This window comes from Ochotona princeps, chromosome 23, assembly GCF_030435755.1.
Source record: "Ochotona princeps isolate mOchPri1 chromosome 23, mOchPri1.hap1, whole genome shotgun sequence".
In the NCBI taxonomy this organism is placed as follows: domain Eukaryota; kingdom Metazoa; phylum Chordata; class Mammalia; order Lagomorpha; family Ochotonidae; genus Ochotona; species Ochotona princeps.
Genome location: NC_080854.1, coordinates 10,927,079 through 10,942,262, shown reverse-complemented (window position 1 = coordinate 10,942,262; position 15,184 = coordinate 10,927,079). Strand labels below are relative to the sequence as shown.

At 40.6% G+C, this 15,184-nt stretch overlaps 1 pseudogene; it reads right to left on the bottom strand.

Annotated features, from left to right (window-relative positions):
• Nucleotides 1-11,250: 11,250 nt before the first annotated feature.
• The window catches only part of LOC101529359 (protein FAM136A-like), a 130,807-nt pseudogene continuing 126,873 nt past the window's right edge, over nucleotides 11,251-15,184 (bottom strand).

Sequence of the window (15,184 nt, the reverse complement as noted above, 5' to 3'; positions counted from 1 at the left end):
CTTCCAGGTCCCCCACGTGAGTACAGAATCCCAAGAATTCAGGCCATCCTCCACTGCTTTCTTAGACCACAAGTTTGGACCCAAATCTTAAATACTGCAATTTTGGAACGTAAAGTTGCTTCTCTTAATTTTCAGGCAGGGTAAGTTTAAAGGAATAGATTTGACCATTGATTTCTTGGTCACATCTCTTCTTTTGACCCTATTGCCTCCCTCTTGTGTCTCAGGACTCAGTCATGTTTAGTAATTTTTGCCATAGCTATCAGCCTTTTGTCACTATAGTAAGTCCCTAAGAAAAGCTGCTTGGGAAGGAAGGTTTATTTCAGCTCAGAATTTTGAAGGGTCACAGTCTCAGATAGGTGACCCCAGTATTCTGAGGTCTGATGAAGGTGAAGGGTGGAAGAACACACCCACAGAGATCACACAGCAAGCAAGAAAGCAGTGACAGGAAGCACACCATAAACACAGCCTCTCCTTGTAAAACTCATCATGACAACTCAATCCAACTCAATCCAACCCAACCCAATCAATTCACAAAGGTCTTATCTTCGTACTGCAGAATTGGGTTATGTTTCCACCCTCTAAGCACCATTAATACAAAACACTATGTAACTCATGCAGACTTCTGAGCCGAAAAGTATAGTATGTTTCCCTGGCTCTCCATAACTTGCTTTCTCCTATACAGCATAGTGCTATTCTATCTTCAATTGTTCTAAAAGCTTAAATTAGTCAATAATTTAAAGTCCTATATCTCATCTGAAACCCAAGGTACATGTTCTTAGCTGTTGAAACCCCATAAAGCAAAAAGCAAATAATGTACTACCAAGAGACAATGGAGAGCCTACATAAAATATATACATGCCTATTCTAAAAGAGGGAGAGAGTCATGGAGAAGGTTAATCACACCAAAGCAAAGTTGGAGATCAGTAAGGCTAACATCAAGTCCTATATTTCCTTGTCTGGGATTCTGGGATTTCTGCAATGGGAATGAATGCCCAAAAGAGCTTGAAAAGCTCTGTCCCTGTGACGTTTGTCATCACAGGCAATGCTTGAATTCTTGTAGGTTGGAGCCTAATTTATGCAGCTCCATCAGGCATTGCCTTATTGGGGATCCTGCTGCAGCTCTGATTCCATGTTTCCTCTCTGATGTTATTCTAGTGGTGGTTCTATGCCTTGTGGATTTCTTGAACTGGTCTCTGCCTGTAATCCCAGGATTGTTAACTTTTTTTTATAGAACACATAGCAACTTCTTCATAATTATTACATTATCATTTACAGTGAAGTTTTTGCAAATAGAGGTAAAAGTTTCAGGTAATCCATGTATAGTTTTAAGAGCATAATGACAATTTTGATCCTAATTCCTCCTTTCTTTGTATTTTTTTTCTCTACTCATTTATTCATTAATTACATTGCATTACATGACACAATTCCATAGGTACTGGGATTCTCCTCCTTCACCCCAAACCCTTCCCCCATGGTGGATTCCTTCACCTTGATGCATAACCACAGCTCAAGTTCCGTTGGGATTCCCTCATTACAAGCACACACCATCTCACTGTCCAGTCAAGTTCAACGGCCTCTTAGGGAGGCCCTCTCAGGTTTGAAGGCAGAGCCAGCAGAGCATCACCCCGATCAATTAGAAGCTCCAACATATCATTAGCAACAATCCAGGTACGATGAGACTGGTGCAGAGTCCACTGATTGACATAGTCCATCTTAGAGTTTCCCCTTGTCCAGTATTTCGCTGCCAACATATAGCTGAGGTGGTTGATTGATCTACTCCATCTTCCATCTTTTCTTGGTTGATGTTTTGATTCCTCCATTTTGTTCAGGGGAATCCCCAAAGAAACTTTGAGGTGTTCCCAGTCCAGACTCCTACATGTGCTAGTAAGCACAGTGCACGCCACAGTCCATCACTCCGATCAGCTGGTGGTTGTAACCCCTGGGTTGGTTCTATTCTCAGCCCCGACCTCCATTGGAACCAATGAGTATTGCAGCCCTTCCCAAGGCAGATTTACACAGAGAAGGAGATACAGAGAAAAAGATCTTCCATCCACTGGCTCACTCCCTAAGTGACCGCAATGGCTGTAGCTGGGCTGATCCAAAACCAGGAGCTAGGAGCTTCCTCTGTGTCTCCCACGTGGTTGCTAGGTCCCATGACTTTGGATAATCCTCTGCTGCTTTCCCAGGCCACAAACAGAGAGATAAAAGGGAAGTAGAGCAGCTGGGACACAAACCAGTGCCCATATGGTATCATGGTGCATGCAAGGTGAGGATTTACCCACTGAGCCATCACGCTGTGCCTGGACCCCAGATCCCAGATCCCTTGTAATCTAGGTGGAGGCCTTTCTACCTTCATGGATGTCTTGGTCTTCACATACACAACTGTCCTCTGAGGCTGCATGCTGATATTTGCTGCCTCACATACTATTTGTAATTTTTCTTGGCAAATATTTCATGTGGTTGGCTTCTTTATTTTTGGGAGCTCAATGATGGCATCTCTCCAGTTTCATGGGCACTGCTTCATAAGGGACCTCAAAGAGCTGCTTCAATCCTGCAAATTGTCTGACCATTCAGGCTTTCCTTTGGTTCACAGTGAAGAACCATAATCCTACACTGCTTGAAGTTTGCTTGCTTACAAGCACAGCATCATGTGGATGCTGGTACCATGGTCTATCACCAGCTGGAGACATCCCTGGACCTACTTGGACCAGGATTGCAGTGACCATGAAGCACTCTTAGAAAGCAGGAATATGAACTAGACCTGAGCTATGAGAAAACATTAAACTCTTCTCTGAAAGATCCTGGGGATATATATCAATATATCAATATATCAATATATCAATATATCAATATATCAATATATCTATATCTACATCCCATATTAACATTGGTACAGCTAGTCAATCCACAAAAGATCAGAAATATTCACTTAGACCAAGTGGTATTTATTGCTGGTATGTAGGGATGGTTCAACATAATAAAAGTGATACCACAGTAACAAATGGAAGAATAAGCACAATATAATCAATAAGTATAGAGAAAGCATGACAAAATGCAATATCCTTTCATGATAAAAGTCATTCAGCAAGTTGGATATAGAAGGCATGTTCTTCAACACAAGACAATACATGACAAAAGCACAGCCAGCATTGTATTGAAAGGAGGAAAGTTGGAAGGATGTCCACTTTCACCATCATTACTTAATATAGATCTGCAAGTGTATGTCAGAAGTATTAAGATAAAAGAAGTCAAATAAATTAGAAAGGATGAAGTTAAACTATCCCAGTTTAAGCATGACATGATCTTACATATATGGGACCTAAAAGACTACCAGCAGGCAACTGGAACTCACAAAAGCATCTACTAAAGTTTCAGGATATGAGATTAATATCTAAAACTAAGAAACTTTTTTACACATAAGCAGTGCTATGGTGGAGAAACAATTTGTAAGATCAGTCCAATCATAATGGCTACAAGAAAATTTAAATACTTTGGAATAAGTTTAACTGAGGATGTGAAAGATCTTTACAATGAAGATTATAAAACATTAAAGACTTAGAGGCACAAAGATGAAAAAAAATCTCCCATGTTTTACTTTGGAAGAATGACCAAAATATCCACAGTAAACAGTTTAGATTCAATGTGATCCCAATCAGAATAACAAGGACATTCATTTCAGAGCTAGAAAATTTGCTGACTCATATGGAAACACAACAGCTTACATATTTTAAAAATTTACTTATTTTTATTGGAAAGTCAGATTTATAGGAGAGAAGAGATGGAAAGATCTTTTGTCTGTTGATTCATTCTCCAAGTGACAGTAATGGCTGGAGCTCAGCTGATCCGAAGCCAGGAACCTTTTCTGGGTTCCCACAGGTGCAGGGTCCCAAAGCTTTGAACTGTCCTCTACTGCTTTCTCAGGCCACAAGCAGGAAGCTGGACAGGAAATGGAGCAGCTGGGACATGAACTGGCACCCATACGGGATCCTAGTACATTCATGGTGAGGACTTTAACCGTTATCCTACCATGCTGGGCCTAGTTGAAGCAATCTTAAAGAACAAAAACAAAACTGGAAACATTACAGTACCAGACTTCAAGATGTACAAAGTGCAATTGTAATCAAAACAGCTTTATGTTGGCATGAAAATGGACATAGACCAATGGAACAGAACAGAAGCCCCAGGAATTAATCAGTGTAGAAATAAATGAGATTATATCAGGCTGAGAAGCTTCTGCATGGCAAAGCAAACAAAGAGGGAACTAACTGAATGGAAAAAAATGTTTGATAGCTAAGCAATTGATAGAGAATTAATATTCAAGATCTATAAACAGCTGAAACTCAACACCCCGGTCAAATTGGCAAAGGAGATGATTAAGCCTTTTTTCAGAGGATGAACTGGAAATGGCCAAGACACAAGAAAAAGTGTTAGAGAAATGCAAATAAAAACCATATTATTGGTGGGAATGTAAGCCAGTATTAACCATTAAGACAATATGCAGACTTCTCAGAAATCTGAAATCTGAAATCTGGATCATAATCCAGCCATCCCACTCCTGGCAATTTACCCAAAGGAATTTAAATCAGAATATGAAAGAACTATTTGTGTCCCCATATTCATCGCAGCTTGTTTCATGATAGCTAAGATATGGAATCAACTCAAATGTCAATTAACTCATAAATAAATAAGGAACATTTAGTATATGTACACTAATGGAATACCACTCAACCAAAAAAATAAATACTGTATTTTGCAGCAGAATGGGTACAACTGGAAATCATATGCTTATTGAGATAAACTAGTCCTGAAACTGGCATCTTATGAAATGATTGTTGTTTTTAGCTCTTGTTTATACTTCTGTAGAACTGTGGTCTTTATATTTATTACTTGTTGACTATTGTGGGTAGTGGCATATAAAACCTGTGATTATGGAGTGGGTTGAAATTATATTTGCAAAAACTCAGAAAGGAAGGGGGGGATTAAAGGAGGGAAATGTGGGTATCTTAGAATTGTGCCTATGAAATAATGAATTCTGCTGTATTTCTATTAATAAAAACTTTAATGAAAAAGCGATGTTGCCTTGGAATTTCTTTGAAGTGGGTTTGTACTTGTAGGGGTCTGTTGGGAGTGTTATGGGAGGGAATGCCTTGAAGATGGCTGAAATGTCTTCAGGGTCTTTCTCCTCTTGTACTCCTCATCAACTGATGGATCTGTTTTACTCGTGCTACTCTTTAGCAGTGGTTTTCCGTTCTGAACCTGGCTGTTCTGAACAAACTTTCACCTTTTGTTTCCTAGTCACGCTGAAAATTTTCCAAATATCTCTTCTCTGCTCCTCCTCGTAAAACTTACTAGTACAGCCAACACACCCATGCCACATCCTTTTTTGCCTTAGAATCTGCTCTAGAAAATCTAAGAGCCCACAGTAGTTAGGCTAAGCCTCTCATAAAGTATCAGGATAGAGCATTACAAAAACATTGTCTTTACCTTGGCATATGAAGGGTGACCTTTGGTCCATTTCCCAATAAAATTTCTCGTTTTTATCTGAAAACTCCTTCATGGTGTTTACTCTTCATATTTCTGTCAACATGATTCTGAAGTCCTTATAATCACCCATATTGCTCTGCTTGTAGCATTCTAGACTCTCTGTTATGTTCCTCCATATTCCACCCTTTTCCAACCCAATTTCAAATGATCCTCCACTTTATCAGGTAAAGTTCATGGTAACGATCCCCCTCTTTTTTTTTTTTTAAGATTTATGAATTTTTATTACAAAGTCAGATATACAGAGAGGAGAGACAGAGAGGAAGATCTTCAGTTCAACGATTCACTCCCCAAGTGACTGTAACGGCTGGTGCTGCGCCGATCTGAAGCCAGGAACCTGGAACCTCTTTCGGGTCTCCCACGCGGGTGCAGGGTCCCAAGGCTTTGGGCCGTCCTTTACTGCTTTCCCAGGCCACAAGCAGGGAGCTGGATGGGAAGTGGAGCTGCTGGGATTAGAACTGGTGCCCATATGGGATCCCAGCGAGGACTTTAGCAGCTAGGCCACGCTGCCGGGCCCACAATCTCCCTCTTAAGGCTCATAATATTGAAGGTCCAGTTCTAGATCAAGCAGCCACATTAGTCTGAACTGATTCAGATGGTGGACATCAGGGAAAATCATGGTCTGCAGGAGGCAGAGAGATAGTGAACATGCTCACATACATAACGTGATTATTTTGGACATAGACATTTTTGGGAAGTTGGGGGTACAGAAGAAAGGCATAGGATTTAATGAACCCTATTTGCGAGAGGAGATGAGCCCAATACACAAACTGAGTAGTTGTAAAGGGATAGACTCATGCTTGGAATGCCTCCCATTGTTTGGTGGGGGGCGGGGGTGGTGGGCAGGGTGCCGCTTCTGTGGGAAGCACAACAGTAGCTTGCAGCCTTTAAGCTGCTCCCTTGGGATGGTTGGAGTGAACAGTCCTTATGGTGTTCATGTTCTTCCCAAACTGGCCACACAAGCAGCTGAGCTGTTACTACTGAAATTAAGCAATTTAGATGATGTATCTACTTTAGACAGTTGAAAAATGGACATAATTTTCATACACAACTCAAACCATCTTAATATAAACTTTGTAAATGATTACTCTTGTTTTTCCCAGTTCTTACAATTGTTGAGCTCTTTGTCTCTCTCACTACCTATGAAATTCAATGGAACATTCTGAGTTGTGGGTGGCAATGCTCTCAATGAGAGGTTTCTCAAGGAAAGACTCATGGGATAAAGATGACATCATGGAACACAGTTTTCAAACCAATAGTCATCCTATCAAGAAATTTAGGAAGAAGTACAGAGATCAACTCAGACAAAATTAGGTTCCACCTATGGCATTTTTCCTTGACCCAACGAGAACAGTTGCTTGAATCTTCATCCTTGCACCTGCAGTTAGCTAAGGTTTATTAGTGTGGTACTATGAGCCTATTCATGGCTGTATAAAAAGGGCCAAGTTCTCTGAAGGGCCAAGGTCCCATTTCAGGAACATGATGGGCACTCAATCATTTAACTCTCCAACAGAGGCTTCATGTCACTGCTTCATACACCATGAAACCATTGGTACCTTTGGATCAGTCCAGGTCTTTGGAAATGGGAGCTTCAAAAGGAAAAACAGAGCTAGAATTAGGGAAAAACCTGGTTCTCATGTGACAACTTGCTCTGAGGATGACTGGCATTCGTGTACAAACTCCATCAATGTGTCCATTTGGTTAAGGCAGACTGATTGTACTGAAGATTGTGATGCTCCATGAGAACTAGCCACACAGCTTAATGGGTGATGATCCGCTCCCTCTTCAAGGTCAGCAACTATTATGATAGGAAATGAAGTATTTAAAGAACTGATTATGGTCCAGCTCTCACATAGGCCAGAGTATTAGGACCTTGGTGAAGGTGTGGGACATTTGGTTAAGTTGTGTGTGTGTGTGTGTGTGTGTGTGTGTGTGTGTGTGTGTTGGGCAGAATGAGAAAAGGAGGGAAGATAGAAGGAGGAGGGGAAAAAGTCACAAAGAAGAAAGATATGGTGTGGTTGCTTTTCCCTACACTTCTCCCCAAGACAAAGTCTGATAATAACAAGTAAAATCTAGACACAGCATTTTTAATTCAACTTGTCAAGGGAATGGTATAGAGAAGAAGCCAGGTGGCCAGCACAGCAGGTTAATTCTCAGCCCTGTGGCACTGGTTCATATCTTGGCTGTCCCACTTCTGATCCACCACCCTGCTTATGGCCTGGAGGTCTCATCCTCCCTGCTTATAGCCAAGGATGGCTAAAGTTTTTTGGACCCTGCACCCATGTGGGAGATACAGATGAAGCTCCGTGCTCCCAGCTTCAGATCACCCCAGCTCTGGATATTGTGATCATTTGGAGAGTAAGCCAGACATTGGTGGTAAGACTGCAGCAAGGATACCTGGAGGAGGAGGGAAAGCAATGGAAACAGCTTACTTTAGTGTTTGTTCCTAGAGCAAACCCCAGAGTAAGTTATTAAGATGTGAATTCTGACCAAGAGAAGCACTTAGTAGGAATTGAGAGAAGGGCTATATGTTATGCTACAAGTCACTATTGAAGATTCCCTATAGTTAAAACAAACTACCAATGTCGAAGGTCTTTATCACCTCCTAGTACAATCATATGGATGGCTGTTGTAAATATTTGACATGAAAAAATATTTTTCATGTACAGATGCAAACAGTGAGGAATAACTAAACACTTGAGGGATATTAGTTCCATGAAGGAGATTTTAAATTTAATAAACAAAAGCGCTCATATTAAGGAATTAGGGTTCAAAAGGTGAACAGAAGAATTAAGTTAAAAAATCTAGAATTCTAGACCATTTTACTACTATTGACCAATCAAATGGATATAAAAAGCCAAACTAAATTATTAGCATTTTAAACTGGGAGACAACTAGAAATATTAGGTGAAATGAATATGATGGTCACAGTTGAAGATGCCAATTCAGAAGCTTCAAGATATTATCACCGAATACCCCCAAATGGACCTCAAGATGCAAACAGAAACATTGTAAAAGAAAAATTAGCAAGAGACAAACGTACTCTGTGGTAACCAAGAGTTATTTATCTGGCAGAATATACAAGGGTTTGAGAGAAGATACTAAAGTTACTAAATAATAAAGAACTCAGTGGTATTGGTGTCCACAGACTCTGGAGAATTGTTAGGATATGTTCCAAATAAAGCAAGAAAAAAATCAAGTCTAAAAGGGAGAAGTCTCAAGATAACAAAATCTCATGTGTTCTATCTGAAACTTGCACGTTTCCTGCGACACTGCTTCCTCTACTCCCCATCCATGTTATAGAGCTTGAAGTCAGGGTAAAAGATCTTCTTGTCTTGGGTTGCTATTCTGAAATGAAATTTCCCCTTTTCTTAAAAGATACTAGCTATTTGGGCTTGTCTGATTTCAACTACATCCCACACAAACCTTCCTTGATGCCCTATCCTCCTGTATTGAAGGCTTGTTCTCTTTAGTACATGCCACTCATGATTCCTGGTAATATTACCATCCAGTTCTTGTATCACCTTGTTTTCTGGGGTCATTCTCCACTCCTATGGTCATCTACCAACACTGACATCTTGCTAAAGTGAGCCTGACCTCCCATCTTTCCAGCTAGTTTGATGGCATTTCAACTCCTTTGGAGAACTTCAGTGTTTCAACCTGCAAGTTTTATCTCTGTATGATAGCATGTGTTTATTTTCCTATCCAGCTGACGTTTCAGGGCTAACTTCTATATAATCATACTTGCAAATCTCTGATCTTCTTCCCAAAATTTACCTGAATTCAATACAGAATTTTCAGTTTCTTTAAATTGAAACAATTGAATGTAATTGAGAAATACTATTGCTCTAATGGGATTAATTTCATGGATATGGCTAGGAAATTTCATGGGCTGTCTTTATTACTGAAATTTTTTTTTTGCTTTTTTGGTATTTATTATTATTATTATTATTATTATTATTATCATTGTTATTTTATGATACAGTTCCATAAACCCTGGAATTTCCCCTACCCCTTTCCAACATTCCTCTCCCACTGAGTTCCTCCATATCATTACAAGAGTATAATTTTTCATAAACAGTTATAAATCCATCGTTGTGGGCACAGATAATTGCAAAGTCCAGCATTCCATTGTCAAGACAATCCAATGGTTTCACTGGGAGTCCATCCTCGTTGCAGAAGTAGAGACTCACACTGCACTGTATCCTCACATCTGGGCACATTTGGACATGACAGTCTCCACTACACAGTCGTTATGCATCCCCCCAAATGAAAAGCCACCAAATATAAAGAATCAATAACAGGGAGAACGACAGAAATTTACAATGCCATGGAGTTAAACTACATGCTACTCAATATGATAGTCTCCATTACACAGTTACTATACATACCCTTCAATGAAAAGTCACAAAAACAAAATTAACAACAGGAAAAAAAAATTTACAACACCATGAAGTTAAATAATATGCTACTGAATGACTAAGGTGTCACTGAAGAAATTAAAAAGAAAACCAAGAACCTTCTTGAAGAAAATGATGTCACTGTATGATCTATGAGTCAGTAAAAATTTAATGAGAAAAAAGTTCTGAAGAAGTGAAACTAAAAACAAAAACATTGAAATCCATGAGATAAAGTTTCCACTGATCTTTGTTGGTGAGATATGTATCCTGTAGGCAACAAATAGTTGAATTTTTTTTGGCAGGGAGGGGGTGGTGGAGAAATTCAACCTTGTATTATTTAAAACCAAACAGTTAGGAAAACATGCCACAGCATTCAAACAGTGAACAGATAAGCTATATTATCATTTCAGCAAGATCTTAAAAAAAATGTCCTAATCAAACATGGTAAGGTACCAGGTTGGGGCATAAAATTGCATGTTGCTAAGTCCCCAAACATGGCATTTGCTGATGTGGGGCTACCTGCCTTCGATCCCAGGCAGTTGGGATTCGTCCTAGCCCAAGCTGCTTTTCCTCCCTTTGTCTGCATAAAGCTGTTAATCTGGTGGCTAAGTAAGCAATGCTGTGCTTGGCTTTTATTCCACTCTCTTATACAAATTCACGTTTTCCCAAAAGCCCAGTACTTCAGAGTTCTTTGATCACACAGCCAAGAGACCATCTTTCACCATTCGTTCTTGGACACTGGTAGTTACCATTGTGAAAACTTTCTTTCCCTTCAAGGGTAAAGCGTTGTGACAAATTTATCCAGGTACTCGGTGTGAGGGGAGCTGAGCTTCCCGTCCCCTGGGTGACATCTCCAGGCTGAGATGCAGGAAAAATGTCAGGAGATACAGGTCCATGCCAGAAAAGGAATCCCACAACGAGTCCTTCAAAATTCTTTCTGAAACTACTCTTCCTTCTAATTCCACATCTTAAATCACTTTGTGTCTGTGTATGTAAAACAAAACCAGCCAAAACAAAGACCCGGAGAGGCATGTTCCTATTCTAAACCAGTGACCTCATGGATTGTGTTTTACAGTGTATGAAAGAGAGTGTGGTGAAATCTCAGGAAAGCAGGAAGTCAGCAACCCTCCAAAGCCCCGTCCTCACCCTCCACTGGCATGCAGACCTGGTAGACGCAGCCCCCAGCCTGCTGCTGCCTGTCAGGTAAGGAGAATCTGGTGCTTTGGAAGACCTAGACTCTTGGTACAAGGGAGGCCCCCGTGGTAGGACGAATCTCTGACGCCTGAAATGCAGGCTCAGAAACACTCTCCTAAGCAACTTCTGACGTGGGTTTTAACACCATTTTGTTCATTTCATTCACTTCCAAGGATTGGAATATAAAGGAACTAGTGTCTGGCGGCAAGTGACATGTTTTACACCTGCTGACCTCCTTAATTTCCTTCATAAACTTCTGAATAAAAGGACTAAATTCCCATTCTTTTAAAAAAAGATTCATTCCCTCAGCTCCGATGGCCACTGGCAGACTTTTACTTCCCCATGACGGCAGTAACTCCTTCATTTTCTTGGTCATGGTTGGGATGAGGTGAGCGTGGTCATCCACACACTTGGTCAAACAACTGTCCAGCTGCCACTTCACCTGGGGCTCCTTAATCCCTGCATCTATGGAATCTAATGCCTTGTCGTTGCAGTGCATGGTGCACTGGACCAGGTGGTCCTGGAACTTCTCTAGTTTGCTTGTCACCAGGGCTTGGGCTTGAGCCAGGGGCATATGACAGCGCTCAATGCACTGGTGCACCTGCTGCCTGGATTCCTGGTTGTCCTCGCAGCAGCCAGTGCTGCACTGGAACATCAGGCCCTGCATTTTGTGGATGTTCTCCCTCTTCCGATGCTTCACCGTGGAGTCCATGGCCTCCTGCATGTGGAACTGCTACAGCTCTGCCACGGTGACCCAGTGCTGCGTGGCACCTGTGTCCTGGATTTTTTTTAATCCAGTGTACCAATCTATGGCTTATGATGGATGAGCTTAAGCCATTTACATTCAGGGTTAATATAAGTGGCAATTTGGTCCTGTCATTTTAGCAATGGGTTGTTCATTCATTTAGTCTTCTGTTGTAATTTTACTGAGATGTCCTTCACATTTGCCTTTTTGTCCTATATAGTTAGGTTGTTGGTGGTGCTGATATTGTTGGAACCTGCTAGCTGTTAGATCTGACAGCCACACAGAATGATTTTTAGTTGTAAGAGGCCAAAGTTGGCATTATTTTCCCCTGTGGGATCATCATTGCCGTGCAACACATTAACCTGGAAGTGATTTTGCTCCCAGCTCAGTACATGCACAGCTCACTGTTGTCCCTGCAGTCTCAAAGTCTTTGCCACAGCATACAAAATGGCACCTTATGTGCTACTCATGGAGTTGTTTGTCTGTCTTCCACTAGGTCTGGGGCCTAACCTGTTCTCAATTTATAAAATGTCAGTTGAAATCCACATAGTTTGTTCATACACATTTTAATGAACATTTTGAATGCCACCCCCCTGTATGAGAACCCTTGAAAAATTTCTGAACTTTTGTGAATCTTAATTCCCTATTTGTAAAAGGAGAAAAAAAGTATTATATGACAAGGTTCCTGTGATAATTGAATAATGCTGTCTTTGAAAGTGTTAATGTAGTATTGTTGGATCCAATACATGGCACAGGATCATTAAGTTTTAGCTTTCTTCATCTTTACTAGTCTCATTCACATGAGTCCATCTTTCCTTTCTTCACCCCTGTTCATCATAAGTTTCAAAAGCAAATTCTGCATTTTAAAACTATTTTTTTCCTTGATGCATTTTTGGCAGGAATAAGGACTCCTCGTTCCTCTCTTCCTCCTTTCCCATTCTCCTCTCCCACCATTTCCTCCCATATTATTGCAGTAGTATAGTCCTTTACCAACAGCTACGAGTTTAACATTTTGCTGTTTCAGTATGTCATAGAATTGTAGGTATAGGTAAAGGTAGCAATTTCAGTATCATTATCAAAGTATATTTAACTATTTCACTGGGAGTCCTCCTTCATTTGGGAGTAGAGGTACCTGGCTGATTTGTGTTACCAATTGCTTCTAGCAGTTATTGTCATGCTTTGATGGTTGGAAGCTTTTCACCAGGAAGTCTTCTAACTTCATACCTATAAATCTGACAGTGTAGGTACTTGCATGGAAACATGAAGGGCATCACTAGCTTTGGGCTTTAAGATCTGTTTTTTTTTTTAAATTGCTGGTATACAGGATCAGTAACAGCACATGATGGGGCAAGCTGCAGTGAAAACAGTTCGTTACTATTTATCCAATTGATGGCATGTTGAGAGAAAGTATGTTGTAATCAGAAAGGAAACTTGAATTGTGTGGGGAGATTCTCAGTTGCTTCCCCACATGCATTCTTTGCCTCCTCCTGAGTTGGACACAAATCACTACATGGGAAAGTTTGGTGTTCTCTGGCTTCTTTGTGACTCAGGTGTGGTTATGATGCAGTTTGAACAAGGATATGTGATTCGGGAAGTGAGTGTGCTGTGACTCTCAAAGTGTCATTCCAGGGATGTAATATATTGCTTTATTTCTTGCTTTGTTTGGAATGCAGGCATGATGACTGGAGCTCAAGGAGCCATCCTGTGTTTTTAACATGAAAGTGCAGAACTTTTACTCTTTGTACCCTTTCATGGTGCACAGTGCAGCATCTCAGCAGATACACACACCACAAACTCATCAAGTCGGGCAAGTCCCCACCTCCCCACTCTTTTTCTCCATGTTTTCAGTCTACCAGCTCTTCCAGCACCCGGGACTTAATACAGATTATCTCACTGAGCTGTTGTCAACCCCACACTCCCATACCATGGAACACTGAGAACAGTTAATTCTGTTCAACTGTTTTAAACCATCTTAAAACATGAGCTGGGAAAAGCGAGTTCTACTAAGTGTTTATCACACTAGTACTTAACTGATGCGGAGGAACTTATTTCTAATGGAGCATACAGTTTGAGATTTGGATGCAGTCAATGAGAGATGAGTTTTTTTTTGTTTGTTTTTGCTTGGATCATTTGGAGAAGTGCTTCATTTCTGAGCTCCAGGACGTTTTTGGTCAGTGACCGATGATACTTCCACAGCTCTCTGCCTTGACAACCTTCCCCAAAAGCTGAAGTTCAAGGCTAAGATTTCAAATATCTGGTCCTTAGTTGGATTTGAATTCAAAGTATTACTTGAAGACTTTAATGTGGTTCCAAAACCATTAGTGTAGAAATGATGTGTCAAAGAATAATAGAACATTGCTGTAAGAATCTAGTAAATTATTTAGAATGCTCTGTCATTAGATGTGTACAAATGGTATTAAGGCCAGAAGAAAAAGAATGCTTAGGAATGCTTTAAGGCAACGTCTTTGTGACAGTAAGATGTTACTGCCAGCCATGCTGTGGCTGCCCTCCTGACTGCTCCTTAAGACTTTAAGGAGATGGCAATTTAATTGTTCCCAGAAGCCCACCCAGATAGTTAAATACAGTTCAGCAATAATAACTGAGGGATGGAGCTGCTGCAACGCAGAATGGGAAACAATTAGAAACAATTTGGCTTTTTAAAGCTAGAGAAGGACTAACATAACAAACTCCTCCGCTATAACATTATCATTTTCTCCAAGTCATCAGAAAATAAAAACAGCGTCTAAGCAAAACTAGGGAGATGTGTGTCATGTGCCTTACAGGAGGCCCACGTATGAGTGTGGATTGAGCTACCCACCAATGCCCAACCGCACAATTTGAATACCAGATTAAACGAAAACAAAACCCAAACCAAATTGTCCTCCAACCAACACTCATGCATGTCAGATAGTTGAGATGTAAAACTACTGTGCCTTTTTTTTTTTTTGGCCAGCTCAATGAAATGCCTGTGTACTACAGCTTGACAATTACTTTTAAGTTATAAAAGCATTATCTATGGAGTCCCCAAGATGCCTGCATGTTGACAAATAGGAGGCAGACAATGTAGAAATACACACTCCATCTCTTCTGGGGAGCTAGAAGGAACATAGCTGATGAGACATTTCCAGCTGACACTTTTTTGGTGTCTGTGAGATGGTGGGGGAAAAAGTGTGGAGAAGTTGAGAAGCTTGAAGAAACCAAGTGATGTTTGATTTGTCAGTAGAGAACCTGTCCTGTTATCTTATTGAGATCACCCTTCTGAATTCTTACTCTGAAGGCATTTGACTCAGTTTAATCATTCTTT